Source organism: Nesoenas mayeri (assembly GCF_963082525.1).
Source record: "Nesoenas mayeri genome assembly, chromosome: 2".
In the NCBI taxonomy this organism is placed as follows: domain Eukaryota; kingdom Metazoa; phylum Chordata; class Aves; order Columbiformes; family Columbidae; genus Nesoenas; species Nesoenas mayeri.
The window spans coordinates 146,853,499-146,865,395 of record NC_137543.1 but is presented as its reverse complement, the minus strand read 5'-3'; positions in this window follow the sequence as shown (position 1 = coordinate 146,865,395).

The window sequence follows — 11,897 nt, the reverse complement described above, 5'->3', positions numbered from 1 at the left end:
GTAAATACCTAACCCTTTCCCAAGAGTGCTGCTGCTTTGACCTGTCAGCTAGCTGCAAACCTACAAGAAATACAGAATTAGGGCCTAATTCTACAGTTATTTGCTGCCTTCAGGAAAGAGAAATAATTGTTGTGAAGAGGCTTTTAACTCTCCCCCTGTGCTGGCTGTCTGCTGGACGCAGTGGATAATCCCAGAAGCAAACCCGTGCGGGCGGACAGGAAGCAGTCCTTTCCGAGGAAGGGGAAGGACCTGGCTTCAGCTGCTCCTTCTTAATTAGCTGCTGCAGGTGGAGAGCTGTGCAAGTCCCTCACATTGCTTTTATAACTATCACATCTTTATGTGGCTGAACTGTTTTTTTCCACTGTAACTTGGCCATTTCTGGAAGAGAAATATTTTGGGTCACATTATCAATTTTCCCCCCATGGAAAGCTTATAAAAATTAATCTATAAGCAAATTGATGTGAGGAAAAAAGTTAGCAGAAATGTTTTCAAATGGACAACCTTCAAAGGATTTGAGCTCATTCCATTTGAATTACAAAGTAAGAGCTTCAGTCCAGCCACTCTTCAGTTCCCTACCTCTCTTCCCCACCCATGCTGCTTTGCATCACACTTGAACAGGTACCAGTGAGTACTTTTTTCCTAACAATTAAATTTAGCATTGGCAGAAGTAGCTTGATAGACTGTTCCTCAGGTTGAAGACTTCATTTGGTGCCCACAGCAGGCACAAGAAGCCGCTGAGCTGCCTTTCGGATGGCAATGTGCTAATCTGTCTCCGACAGGCAGAGGAGGGTACTCCTTCCCCCAGGCCTACAAATTATGGAGACTTTCTGTTAATGATCCTAAGATAGTTCTCAGCTAAGGTAGCGGTTTGTCTGCAGACATCAATCTAGCTGGACTAGATGAAAACCACCATGAAGATATCTGACTTTGCAGTAATCCTGTGCCTGTTTAGTTAGTGCTAAAGCAAATTAGTGACACTGAGGTTAAATGACTGCTAATAACCTACAAAACCACAACCCTGCCTTTTCCTTAAAGTGAGATGTCAATTGCACAGCCAGGTGAGCACCGAGATTCTCCTCAGAGAGGACTGTAATAGCTACCATCCCTGTGGGATAAATACAAGAAACAAAAGCCTTTGAGATGCTTTGTAGAATCAGAAGGAAAAAAAAAGCAGCCTCCACGAGAGACATGCATTACTGCATTAATAATACAAAGAAAGAAAGAAATTACCTCTACTTACAGGTGTCTTGTATCTCACTGGTTATTGTTTTTGTGCGTTTATGCAAGAAAGCAGAGCAGATCAGAGAAGCCAAGGACATGGCCTAAAGAAACATTAGGACTGGGGCTCCAAGAACAGAGGCGAAGAAGGGGAGGAGAGAGATTTTTGTTAAGCTGATTAAAAAACAATTGTAACGTGAAAATACAGCTTCTAATTCCTCCTGTGTCTGGGGGCACAGCACATTGCACATTCCTTGTAGACAGAGGACCATAGTAGAGAAGGCTGACCCTATCATCGTCTTGATTTTCAAATGAACACAGCCCACAGCACTCTGAATTTTAGAGAGCAACCTGGAGTGCAAAGTGCGTGTTAGGAACAAGAGCCAGGCTCCAGGTGAAGAAACTGAGGAGCTGTATGCGCACAGGCTCAAGAGAGATAACATAAAGGAGATGCCACCAAAATCAACCATGGTGGAAGCATATCTGAAAGCCAAGTGCATCTGGTCTTCAGCTGCATCTTGTGGAGGAACCAAAGTCCTTGATCTACCTCCATCCCTCCTCCATGTCACCTCTTGTGGTGCTCCTGCTTCCTACTCTTTCTGTGCTCCTCTCCCCCTCCACTCGCAGCTCCTCTTGACTCTGCAGTGCCAAACAGCAGAAGGACAGAGCTGTCCCATGTCAGCTATGTGGCTGCTGATGCTACTTCCAATGCTGGTGTGGTGCTGGGAAAGGGTTAGAACAACCCTCAGCACATTTGACCTCTTTCATGACCTCCTTGGCAAAAAGGTTTCCCTTGACCTGCAGCTAGCAGCATGAGGTATCATCAAAGAAGAAAGCATCAAATAAAGAAGGAAGAAGCATCCATAAGTCTCTTGATAATGGTGGAGAGATGACTTGTGGATGGAGAGAAAATTGCTTTGGGAGCAACAGCTGCAGAGTGTCTAGCCAGACTAGGAAGCCCCATAGTTGGAAGCAGAGACATGTCTGCTCTGAATGAGGAGGATTTCTGTGGAGCCAGGGAGACTCAAAGGTATCTTGACAACCCAAAACCTGCTAATAGACGTGAGCAGCAGCAAGGACTGACAGATCTCAGAAACTGTGTTGAGAAAGCAATGAAAGGGGCAGAGGTCAGAGCAGACCTCACTCAGCCACCTGGCTGCACCAAGTGGGTTAGCCAAATGACCTCAGTAAAACTATGTTCTACTCCATTTGTAACCCTCAGAGGCCAATCAAGGAGAGGAGATACTGTCCAGTTCAAATAATGCAAAACTTGATTTCTTTGAGGGAAAACTCCCTGACAGGCTTCTTGGCTCTGCTCAGCATCTCACCCAAGTGAGTGGCTAGGAAGAGGAATAGGACAGGCTTCCAGCAGCCAGCCCAAGCATGCCAGCTCAGCCGTGCTGCAGAGCAGCCCACGACAGACGACCAAGCAGTCCAAGTTTGTAGGAGCTGTTGAGATGTGGCGTGCAGGCAGCCATCAGGCAGAAAGAGCCAGATCAGAGAATTAGCAGCAAGGGGAAAGCTGAATCCTCCGACCTGGCTGAGGACCAGGCAAGACCTGTTCTTGGCATAATCTGGTGCAAACAAGGGCTCCCAGGATAAATGGGCAGTGGAACAACTTATGCACATTTAGCTGGACTTCAACTTGCAGGACCAGATCAGAAAAAGGAAATCAGACACCCCAAGGGCTTGGGGAATTTGCCCCACCATTTGAGTATTTCTCTGCAGCAGCCAAGCAGGAAAGGAAGCAGCTGCTAGAAAGAAAGATGGACATTAATTGCAATGAGCCCCATAAGCACAGATATGTCAAATGGAAAAGGTGACTCTAGTCTGGTCTGTGGCATTCTTGAACAATTAGAAGAAGTGATAGATTTGGTTTATAAAACAAGAGAAGTTGGCAATAATGCAAAAACTAAAGAAAGAAGTGCTGGTACAGTGAAAAATTTCGCTATAAAACACCAACTTGCTATAATAGGAGGCTGGGCCAGAACTAAACATCACAAGAGCCTAGTAAAAAGCCTTTTTCCCAGTCTGAGAGTTGCAAGGACACCACATTATGTCAGTGAAGCCCAAAGGTACACAAATGAGGACCCAGATTTCTGTTTAGGTGCCTGGAGTTGAAGGAGGAGACTGTCTACAAATCATCTGCTGATATTTGTGAAATGCATGGAAAAAGTGGACATTGCCTCAAGGATAACCATTAATGGAGCAGACATGCTAAAAACAGTAAGGAGTAGACTGTCCAAAAGTGAACCAACTAATTGGTCTCAAATGGAGACAGTGACAGAGAAATGTGCATTTGTACAACAGTTGGGAAAGCTGGGTTTGCAAATTAAACGTCTGGAATTTGAGCTAGATTTCTGGATAGCTGAGATAGTGGATGAGCTAATAAACAGTTTGGATTTCATTATACCTAGTAGATGAGTAAGTGTCAGGAAACCATGTCTTAAATACCCTGCCTGTGAAAATTCTTCATAAATATGCGTCATAGGCAAGCAAAATGATTTGTAGATGACTAGTTTGCAGAGAATAGGGAATGACACTGTTATAAGCGACATGCCATGGGGGCTTTCCAGACAAAGAAATCAGTTTCCAGAGGCTGAAACCTGTTTGAGGCCTAGAATCTCCAAGGGACTTCAGCTGCCCAAGTGTTGGTATATTGGAAGCAGGAATGTGTTCCCCATTGTGTGCTAGATGTTTCTGATGAGGAACAAATAAAAGAGGGGGAAGGGGAATGAGGCCCAGAAAGCATGACAAAGTAAATGTATGTGGTAATTATACAGAAGAAAACTAGCAGGGAAAGAAGAGTGAGAATAAATGCAGAGAGCCTGGTGTTTATTTGGTGCTGTAGATGGCTTACAAACCTTTGCTGATGAGGTCCTGGGGTTGCCCTCCCTCTTGTTGCCAAGGTGGCACAGGACCGAAATAGAGGAAGGTGGCCACAGAGCAGCTTAACTGAAGCACTTAACTGAAGACAAGTGCATGGGATATTCTGGGCAGCTGGCAATTTCAGGAAGGCAAGACTCAGCTCTCACATCACCTTGGGCCTCCCTGATTGTTCAGAGGGCCGCCCCATGTCCAGTTCAAGGCTGCAAGGACCACTGCAACAACAGGATCAGCCTAGATTTCCACTCTGGATCTGACAAGCATCTATGGACCTTCGTGGAAAGATCTGTGTCACAGTGGCAGAGCAAAACCCTCAGTGTCCACTGAATACAGCCACATACCCCCCAGCCATAGGCCAACAGGTCACACCTCAAGCACAGCCCTGCAGAGATATGGCTGGAATGCTTTTAAGCATCTTCACATGACAACAGTGCATCCATATTGTGGATGTCCCAAGTCATCCTAGGCTACCTCAGCAGGCATCTTCATATAGTGGTGACCTGCCATCCCCTCTGTCTCCTCAGTGGGCTGGCTCTGCTGCACACATTGAAAGCCATGGCCCCTGCCTGGTGCCTTTACGGATGACCTGAGATAAGCCAAAGGCCTCTAGGCTGCAATAAAATTCCAAAGATAGAAAGCATTTCCCAATAGAAACACAGTTTACATTGTGCAGATGGGAAGAGAAGGAGGAATTTCCACTGACACAATGACAGTGGAGCTGTCCAGAAACAGCTGCTCATTCTGGATGTGCAGGACTGGGGAGGACTTGTTTCCTAACAAGAGGTTTACTTCTAAGCTTGCAGATACTGCCCAACACCAGCTAGCTAGGGTGAGCTCATGACAGAAAACCATTGCAATGGTCACTAGTGCACAAGTCAGCACTTGTGGAGTTACAAAGGCTCTTGTGATCATTCACAGTTTGTTTTTCTGTATTTTAAAATACCTTTCATATAGAAAGCAGGTGCTAACAGATACTGAACTTATAGTTTAGAGACAACATTTCTCCAGCAACATAAAGGACTTGAAAGTGTACTGACTGTGGCAAAGGTTTCAAGTTTCTGAATTGATTTATCATATTACTGAAGCACAGCTTGGGGTAAAGGTTTTATTTATATATCTTCACTATTGCTTGGATAGGAATAAAATCATTCTGGACAGCAAAATGAAAATACTCTGACAAAAGGCTGTCGCATAAATATGTAATAATTTATTATTCAACAATAACTACTTACAATATTATTACAATAGATGCCATTTGTCTTTTTGTCTAGAACATACTCTTTAGACTACCACCATTATAGACATGTCCTTGCTGAAGTAAAGGTGCTTTTATGGATTAAATGTAGCTGCTGCCTTTCAGCTGAAAGGAGTTAAGTCCTTTTGCGGATCTCAACATCAACAGCCTCCATATGAAACATGGGCATTGCTACATATGTGTATAGAAAGATAAGTCTCTATTGGTCTTCTTTTCTGAGACCTGGGTGTCCGAAATAGGGACAGAATGGGACAGAAAAACAAGAAGTTAAGAACCTTGTCCCAACAAGACTGGTGAAAAGCTCAAGGAAAAAAAAAAAAAAAATTAAAAAATTATTTGGCCAGGCAAATGACACAAGGAACCATGACCAGAATGCCAACACTTTGCTGTTCAATTCCTCCCACGTTGAGGAGAAAAAAAGTTGAATGATCACAGTGAATAAAGAGGCTAGCCTCCAAACTATGTTATTTAATGAGCAATTTCTCCCCCGTAACAGAGCCTACCTACTGGACTATGAGTTGTGAGTGCTCAGGTCAAAAAGATAATACTTATAGTTTTTTCTTAAATTTTTTGAAAGCATCATTAATATACATGAACTTCGCACGTAAGTGTTCAGCAGACTTATTTATAACGTTGTTTTTACCTCTTCACCTACATAACTCAATCTCAGATTCCCTCAAACCAATTTATCTACATTATAAAATCAACTGGTTGTTGATAGAACTACTGCACACTTTTTTCCTGTCAAAAAAACTGTCAAACCCTGTTTTCTGCATCACTAACAGAGGCAAGGCAGGAGCCTGTCCTTCTCGAAAAAGAGGCGACATGCATCTCTGTGTTGTCAATAACTGTGTTATCTAGAAATTCTTTCAAGCTATTGAAATTCTTTTAATAAACTCTTTTTGGTCATATTTTATTCACAGGCTAATCTCCATTTTCTTGTAATAAAACATAAAATGCTAGGGTTGTTTTAAATATATATATATATAAACTTATATATTACCATTATGTCTTTGAGAACTATGGTTGTGTACCGTAAGATGTGGCAAGCTTATACTAAAACAGAAAAACTCTTTCTTCATGGCATATTCATTATTCTCCCCTACTGAGTAATTCTATCACATGCCCTCTACAGATTCTTTATGCTTCAACAGAGATGCGATTTCTAACCAGAGCAGCTTCAATATAGAGTCTGAGCTTCCATGGATGTGTAATCATTTGCACCTGTGCAAAGTAGATGTAAACTCACTTTGCACTCACTTTACACAGGTGCGAATGACTGCACAAGGTGAGAAGCAGTGGAGAATCAAGCCCATAATGACTGCAAAGCATTTAAGCAAGGGGTGATGGAGACCAACAGAGGCACATGGGGTATAGCAATCAGGAGACAAGTGCATGTCAGCAGTGGTTTGGGAGTCTATTCTCCCTCATTGTGTGAGCAGCCTCTATTATTAGCAATAGAAATCAGGTGTGTGTGCCCAGAGGATAATAAATCAGGCAGGTGTGTGTGCATGCTGCAGATTTGGCTGCTTCAGCTCCTCCAGCACTGCTGTAAGGGCCAGACTGCAGCAGAAAACTTGAGTTGCCACCAGGACTGGAAGATGCCAGGTGGCTGTGTGGGTGTGAGATCAGTGCACGTGGAGAATCAGACTAAACCTAGGGGGTCTGGCTTGGTTTAGGGCATGTTTTTTGTTGTGAGTCAAACAGGTAATCCAAAAACCTACTTCAAGCACTGCTGAAATAGTACAAGTGCTCTCAGCATTTTTTATTATCTTGCCCCTTGAAACTGCCCAAGAGCTGGGGAGTACAAGAGCTTTCAAAGGGAACTTTACTTTTTACGAGCTGTTGGACAGGACAGGGTACCTAGATCTAAAATTAATCTGCTGCCCTTTGTCAGAGCTCTCTGACTGCAGAGTTAAAGGCAGTAATTACCACAATGGGATATTTGGGCCAGGTTGGAGGAGAAGGGAGAGAAATTTTTTCATGCTGACTTTTTTAGCCTGAAGATTAGGATTTATATAACAACTTTGCTTGGTAGTGAAAAAGACCTTCTGACATATGTTCCTCTTAGTCTTACACCTGCCAGCTTTCTTCACTTTTCTTTCCCTAGCCTACTAATAGAGATGGTAAATGCATCCAGAGAAATACAGTTGCTATAAAGTACTGAAGTTTCTGTGTAGCGTGACATAAAAATACTGAATCAGAAATAAAGTATGTGTGCCATTTTTCCAAGGGACTTTTAAAATGTGTCTCTGGATATATGTGAAAATATAAAATACCGCTCACAAAAAATTAAAGCAGAAAGCATACGCTCATGAAGGAAAAGTGCTTCATTTGGTACAGGTATCTTTTCAAGGCAGAGCAGTCACACCCTGTGTGTGGCAGGCTGGAAATCTATGTGTCCCCACTGATTTTGCTGTGTTTGCAGTACCTGGTGTGGGAGAGGACTGGCCATCAGTGTAGAGATGTTTTCTCATGGCTAAAAAGTTACGCAGAGCCGGCACTGAAGTCAAACCCAACCTTAATTTGCGTCCCACAACAGTCAAGCTAAATCTGATTCACAAGCAAGATGATGACAGCTGGGACAAGGGATCAGTTTTAGTTGTAAAACAGGCAATTTTGAGCACACAATTGTGGCAAATAATCCACATAGTTTCTTATTTAATGCAAGCACTTGCCAATGACAGCATCAAAGATGTGGTGTCAAGGGAGGGTGGGTGAAGCCTGGTACTGACCTGTTGCAGGCCCCTATGGGCTAGAAAAATCAGAATCTAGAAAGGGACGACTGTTTCAATACTTACATTAACATTAGACTGAAAGAACTCTTTATTTTCAGTAACAGGTTTTGAGCAAAAGACTTTTACCATCTATTCCTGTTTTCCTAGTAAGTTATGAAATGTTCATTTACCCCACATCAGGAACCCCCAGTGGCTTCCTCTGTAATGGGCTTTTTGATGTCTTTTAAGCATGAGCTACAGTTAACAGAAAGAACATGTTCTCTGTAGAATCATAGAATAGTTCAGGTTGGAAGAGACCTTTAAAGGTATCACAGTATCACAGTATGTTTGGGATTGGAAGGGACCTCAAAAGATCATCTAGTCCAATCCCCCTGCTGGAGCAGGAACGCCTAGGTGAGGTCGCACAGGAACATGTCCAGGCAGGTTTTGAATGTCTCCAGAGAAGGAGACTCCACAACCTCCCTGGGCAGCCTGTTCCAGTGTCTGTCACCCTCGCTGAGAAGAAGTTTTTTCTCAAATTTAAGTGGAACCTCTTGTGTTCCAGCTTGATCCCATTACCCCTTGTCCTATCATTGTTTACCACTGAGAAGAGCCTGGCTCCATCCTCATGGCACTCACCCTTTATATATTTATAAACATTAATAAGGTCAGCCCTCAGTCTCCTCTTCTCCAAGCTAAAGAGACCCAGCTCCCTCAGCCTTTCCTCATAAGGGAGGTGCTCCACTCCCTTACTCATCTTTGTTGCCCTATGCTGGACTGTCTCCAGCAGTTCCCTGTCCTTCTTGAACTGAGGGGCGCAGAACTGGACACAATATTCTAGATGGGGTCTCACCAGGGCAGAGTAGAGGGGAATCTAGTCATCTAGTCCAACCCCCTGCAATGAGCAGGCACACCTTCAACGACATCAGTTATGTAGAGCGAAAGCATAAGGGTTGCCCTGGGACCTCCTTCTCTTGAGTGACAGCAGTGCCAAGCAGCACTGCCTTTCCAAAGGAGTAGCATATGGGGCCAAGAGCAAGCCCCCCCTCCCCTGGTACCAGGCTCCTTTAACCTGCCAGCAGGATCCCACCACATCACCTCTCCCATGGGTGCTGCACGTGGTGCAGCCCAAGTCACAGACATGCAACAGTGGGAGAAGAGAGTGGAGCAGGCTCAGCTTCCCCATGACTATTCTGCTGTGCTAGGGATGTAGCCAGTACCTCTGGCATGGTACAAAGCCACCACTTGAGCGTAAAGCAACAGCTCAGAGGTGAGCTTCAAAGAGCTGAACTTCCTTTGGGTACTCATCTTGCCTCATCTTCTTGGCCTGCAGCCTCAGACGTAGCATACCTCAACGCTGCCACAACTGTGTCGTTCTCTGTAGTATAGGAACAACTGTGAAACTTCTGTGCCTGCTTGTGTTGAAATGCCTGGAGGCAGCTGAGATAGGATGTGAGTCACTTCACCATACTTGGCATTCATGGTAGGATGCCTCCATCACCTTCTTAGTGGCAGCTGGCCTCTGGTACCTGCTGTAGTGTGCTGTGTGTAGTCATGGTCAATGGTTCGCATGCTCTTTGGCTTCTTTGGAGGACAGTGAAATACTGTGAGTTAATCCCTGCAGACTTATTCATTTATCTCCCAGGTCTCCTCAAATGTCATAAATTATAAAGGCAAGCTTACAGCAGTCCGGTAGCAGCATCTTGTACCACTGCTGCCATGAAACCATTTTCTCCTTCTTCTATCCAGCTGCCACGAAATCCATTTGATATTTGCTGAAGGTGCATTTAAGGTACTAAAATATACTTCCTTTTAAGTGTTGCACTGGAAGACTTATCTAGAGCTGTGGTAGATTCTTTATGACTTTATGTTTTCAAAGTCTAAAGCTAAAGAAGATTTAAATAGCTAAGTTTAAAACAGACTATCTTGAAAGCAGTTCCTTACTAAGAGGTGGCCCCCACAGTGCCTAAGTCTCGTCCTCAGCTCACACTTATTTTTTTGGTACTCCGTGGAACATATGTTTGGAACCATCTTAGGCTGGCAGTCCTACCTTATACCTAAAACTACTTGGGACCCAGGGCTTGAGGTATTTATCTTCCTAAATCCCCAGAGGATTCAGTTTGCTCTCAGAGCAATACATCATAGGTCATACTTTAGTACAAAATCGTGGAAAGTCCTTTTCTTTAAATGCATCCAGTAACATGACCCCTGATTTTCCTACCTAGCCCAGTGGATAGAGCATTTTGCTGGGGACTAGAGCATGTGACTTCAATGCCGTCGCTGGCTGGAGAGGATTAGACCCAGTCTCCTTTGGGCATGCTGAGCTGTTTAGTGGCTACCCTGCCTGGATAGTTACACTGCTTCTGCTGCAATGGTGCTGCTCTTGTGAGAGAAAGGTAGGAATGGGGGTCTGGGAAGGAGACACGGAGAAAGGCAAAAGGGAATGGGAGTGGGAGACAGGGAGCAGCTCTGGGAGAAGGAGGGTTGGGTCCTGTCCCCAGCAGCTCCTTGCAAGGGAAGGGTGGGAAGCCCATGTGCTCTCCTCCCAGAAAGGTGTTCCAGCCAGTGCCAGCAGCCCACTCCTTCCCTGTGGGACAACAAATGCTGCAGAGAGGACATCTCAGCTGCAGAACCCTGTGTGGTTTCCCATGCTGGGTTATCTGACAATCTCTCCTGAGCTCCTCACACTGCTGAGAAGCTGCTCACTGCAACTGCCGTCTGCAGTGTAACGTTGTTATTTATCATTCATACACTTGTGTACATTCCTCACATTTTAACTATGAAAGCAGAACAAATTGAGCATGTTAACCATCCTTCCTTCTCTCCTGTCATCCCACTTGTCTTTGTAGTTTTTTTTCCCACACTCTTGAAGGCTGCTATAGTGGTGTTAACTAATCAGTCTTCAAGTGTTTCCATTTACACCTTTTTTTCCCCCTGTTCCCTATAGGGGAAGCATCCAGCACGCCCTTAAAACGTAGTATAACAGAGAGCATCACTTTGGTGACCAACTGCTGTGTAAGGACAGATCTGCTTACTCAGGTGTCATAATTTGTTGCAAGCCCAGCACACACAAGCTGCCACATACCTTTGCCGTCTATGCCTGCAAAAATCAGGGAGACCTAAGATTTTATATTGCTCTGTTGTGCCTCCTGCCCTCATTTACTCTGCTCTGGGGTGCCACTGGACATGAACAAATTGCCTTTTCTCTCTTGATGGGTTCCTTGTGTCTATGTGCCCGGTCCACATTTCTAGATTACAACTTCTGAAATGACTTTGTAACCCAGCAGCTGAGCAGATTGAATGGAGACCATTACATTCTAATGCATCTATCAGCCAAAAGGGCACGTCTTTTTCACCAGTCTCTTCTTTGTCTTAAAATATGATTTTACAAATGACTGCATACAAGCATGTGTGGGTGCAAACACAAGTACGGAGCCTGAGACAAAACAGCAGATTTGGCTCTCAGCTTGGCTGCCCGTCCGTCTGGTTGCACTTGCACTGCCTGGTTCTGGTCCTGCCTGAGGCTCAGGCTGGTCTGAAAGTGCTACCCCCCCTTTTATTTTCTTTTTTTTTAAGCAAAACCACTGCTAAAGTCCAGCAATCACTGACATCCAGTGGCGGCCGAGCATAATTACAAATGTCTGAGAGTCTTGTGTGTTACCTGGGGAAACCCAAGTTAAGATGAAGGCTTGGTTGTGAGCTCTACAAAAGGAGAACAAGTCAACTGAAACACAACATCGCTGTTTTTAGATGGGAGAGAGCAGGTACTTGAGAACTGATATTGAAAAGCATCTCTGTGTTCACCACACAAAGGGGGTCCC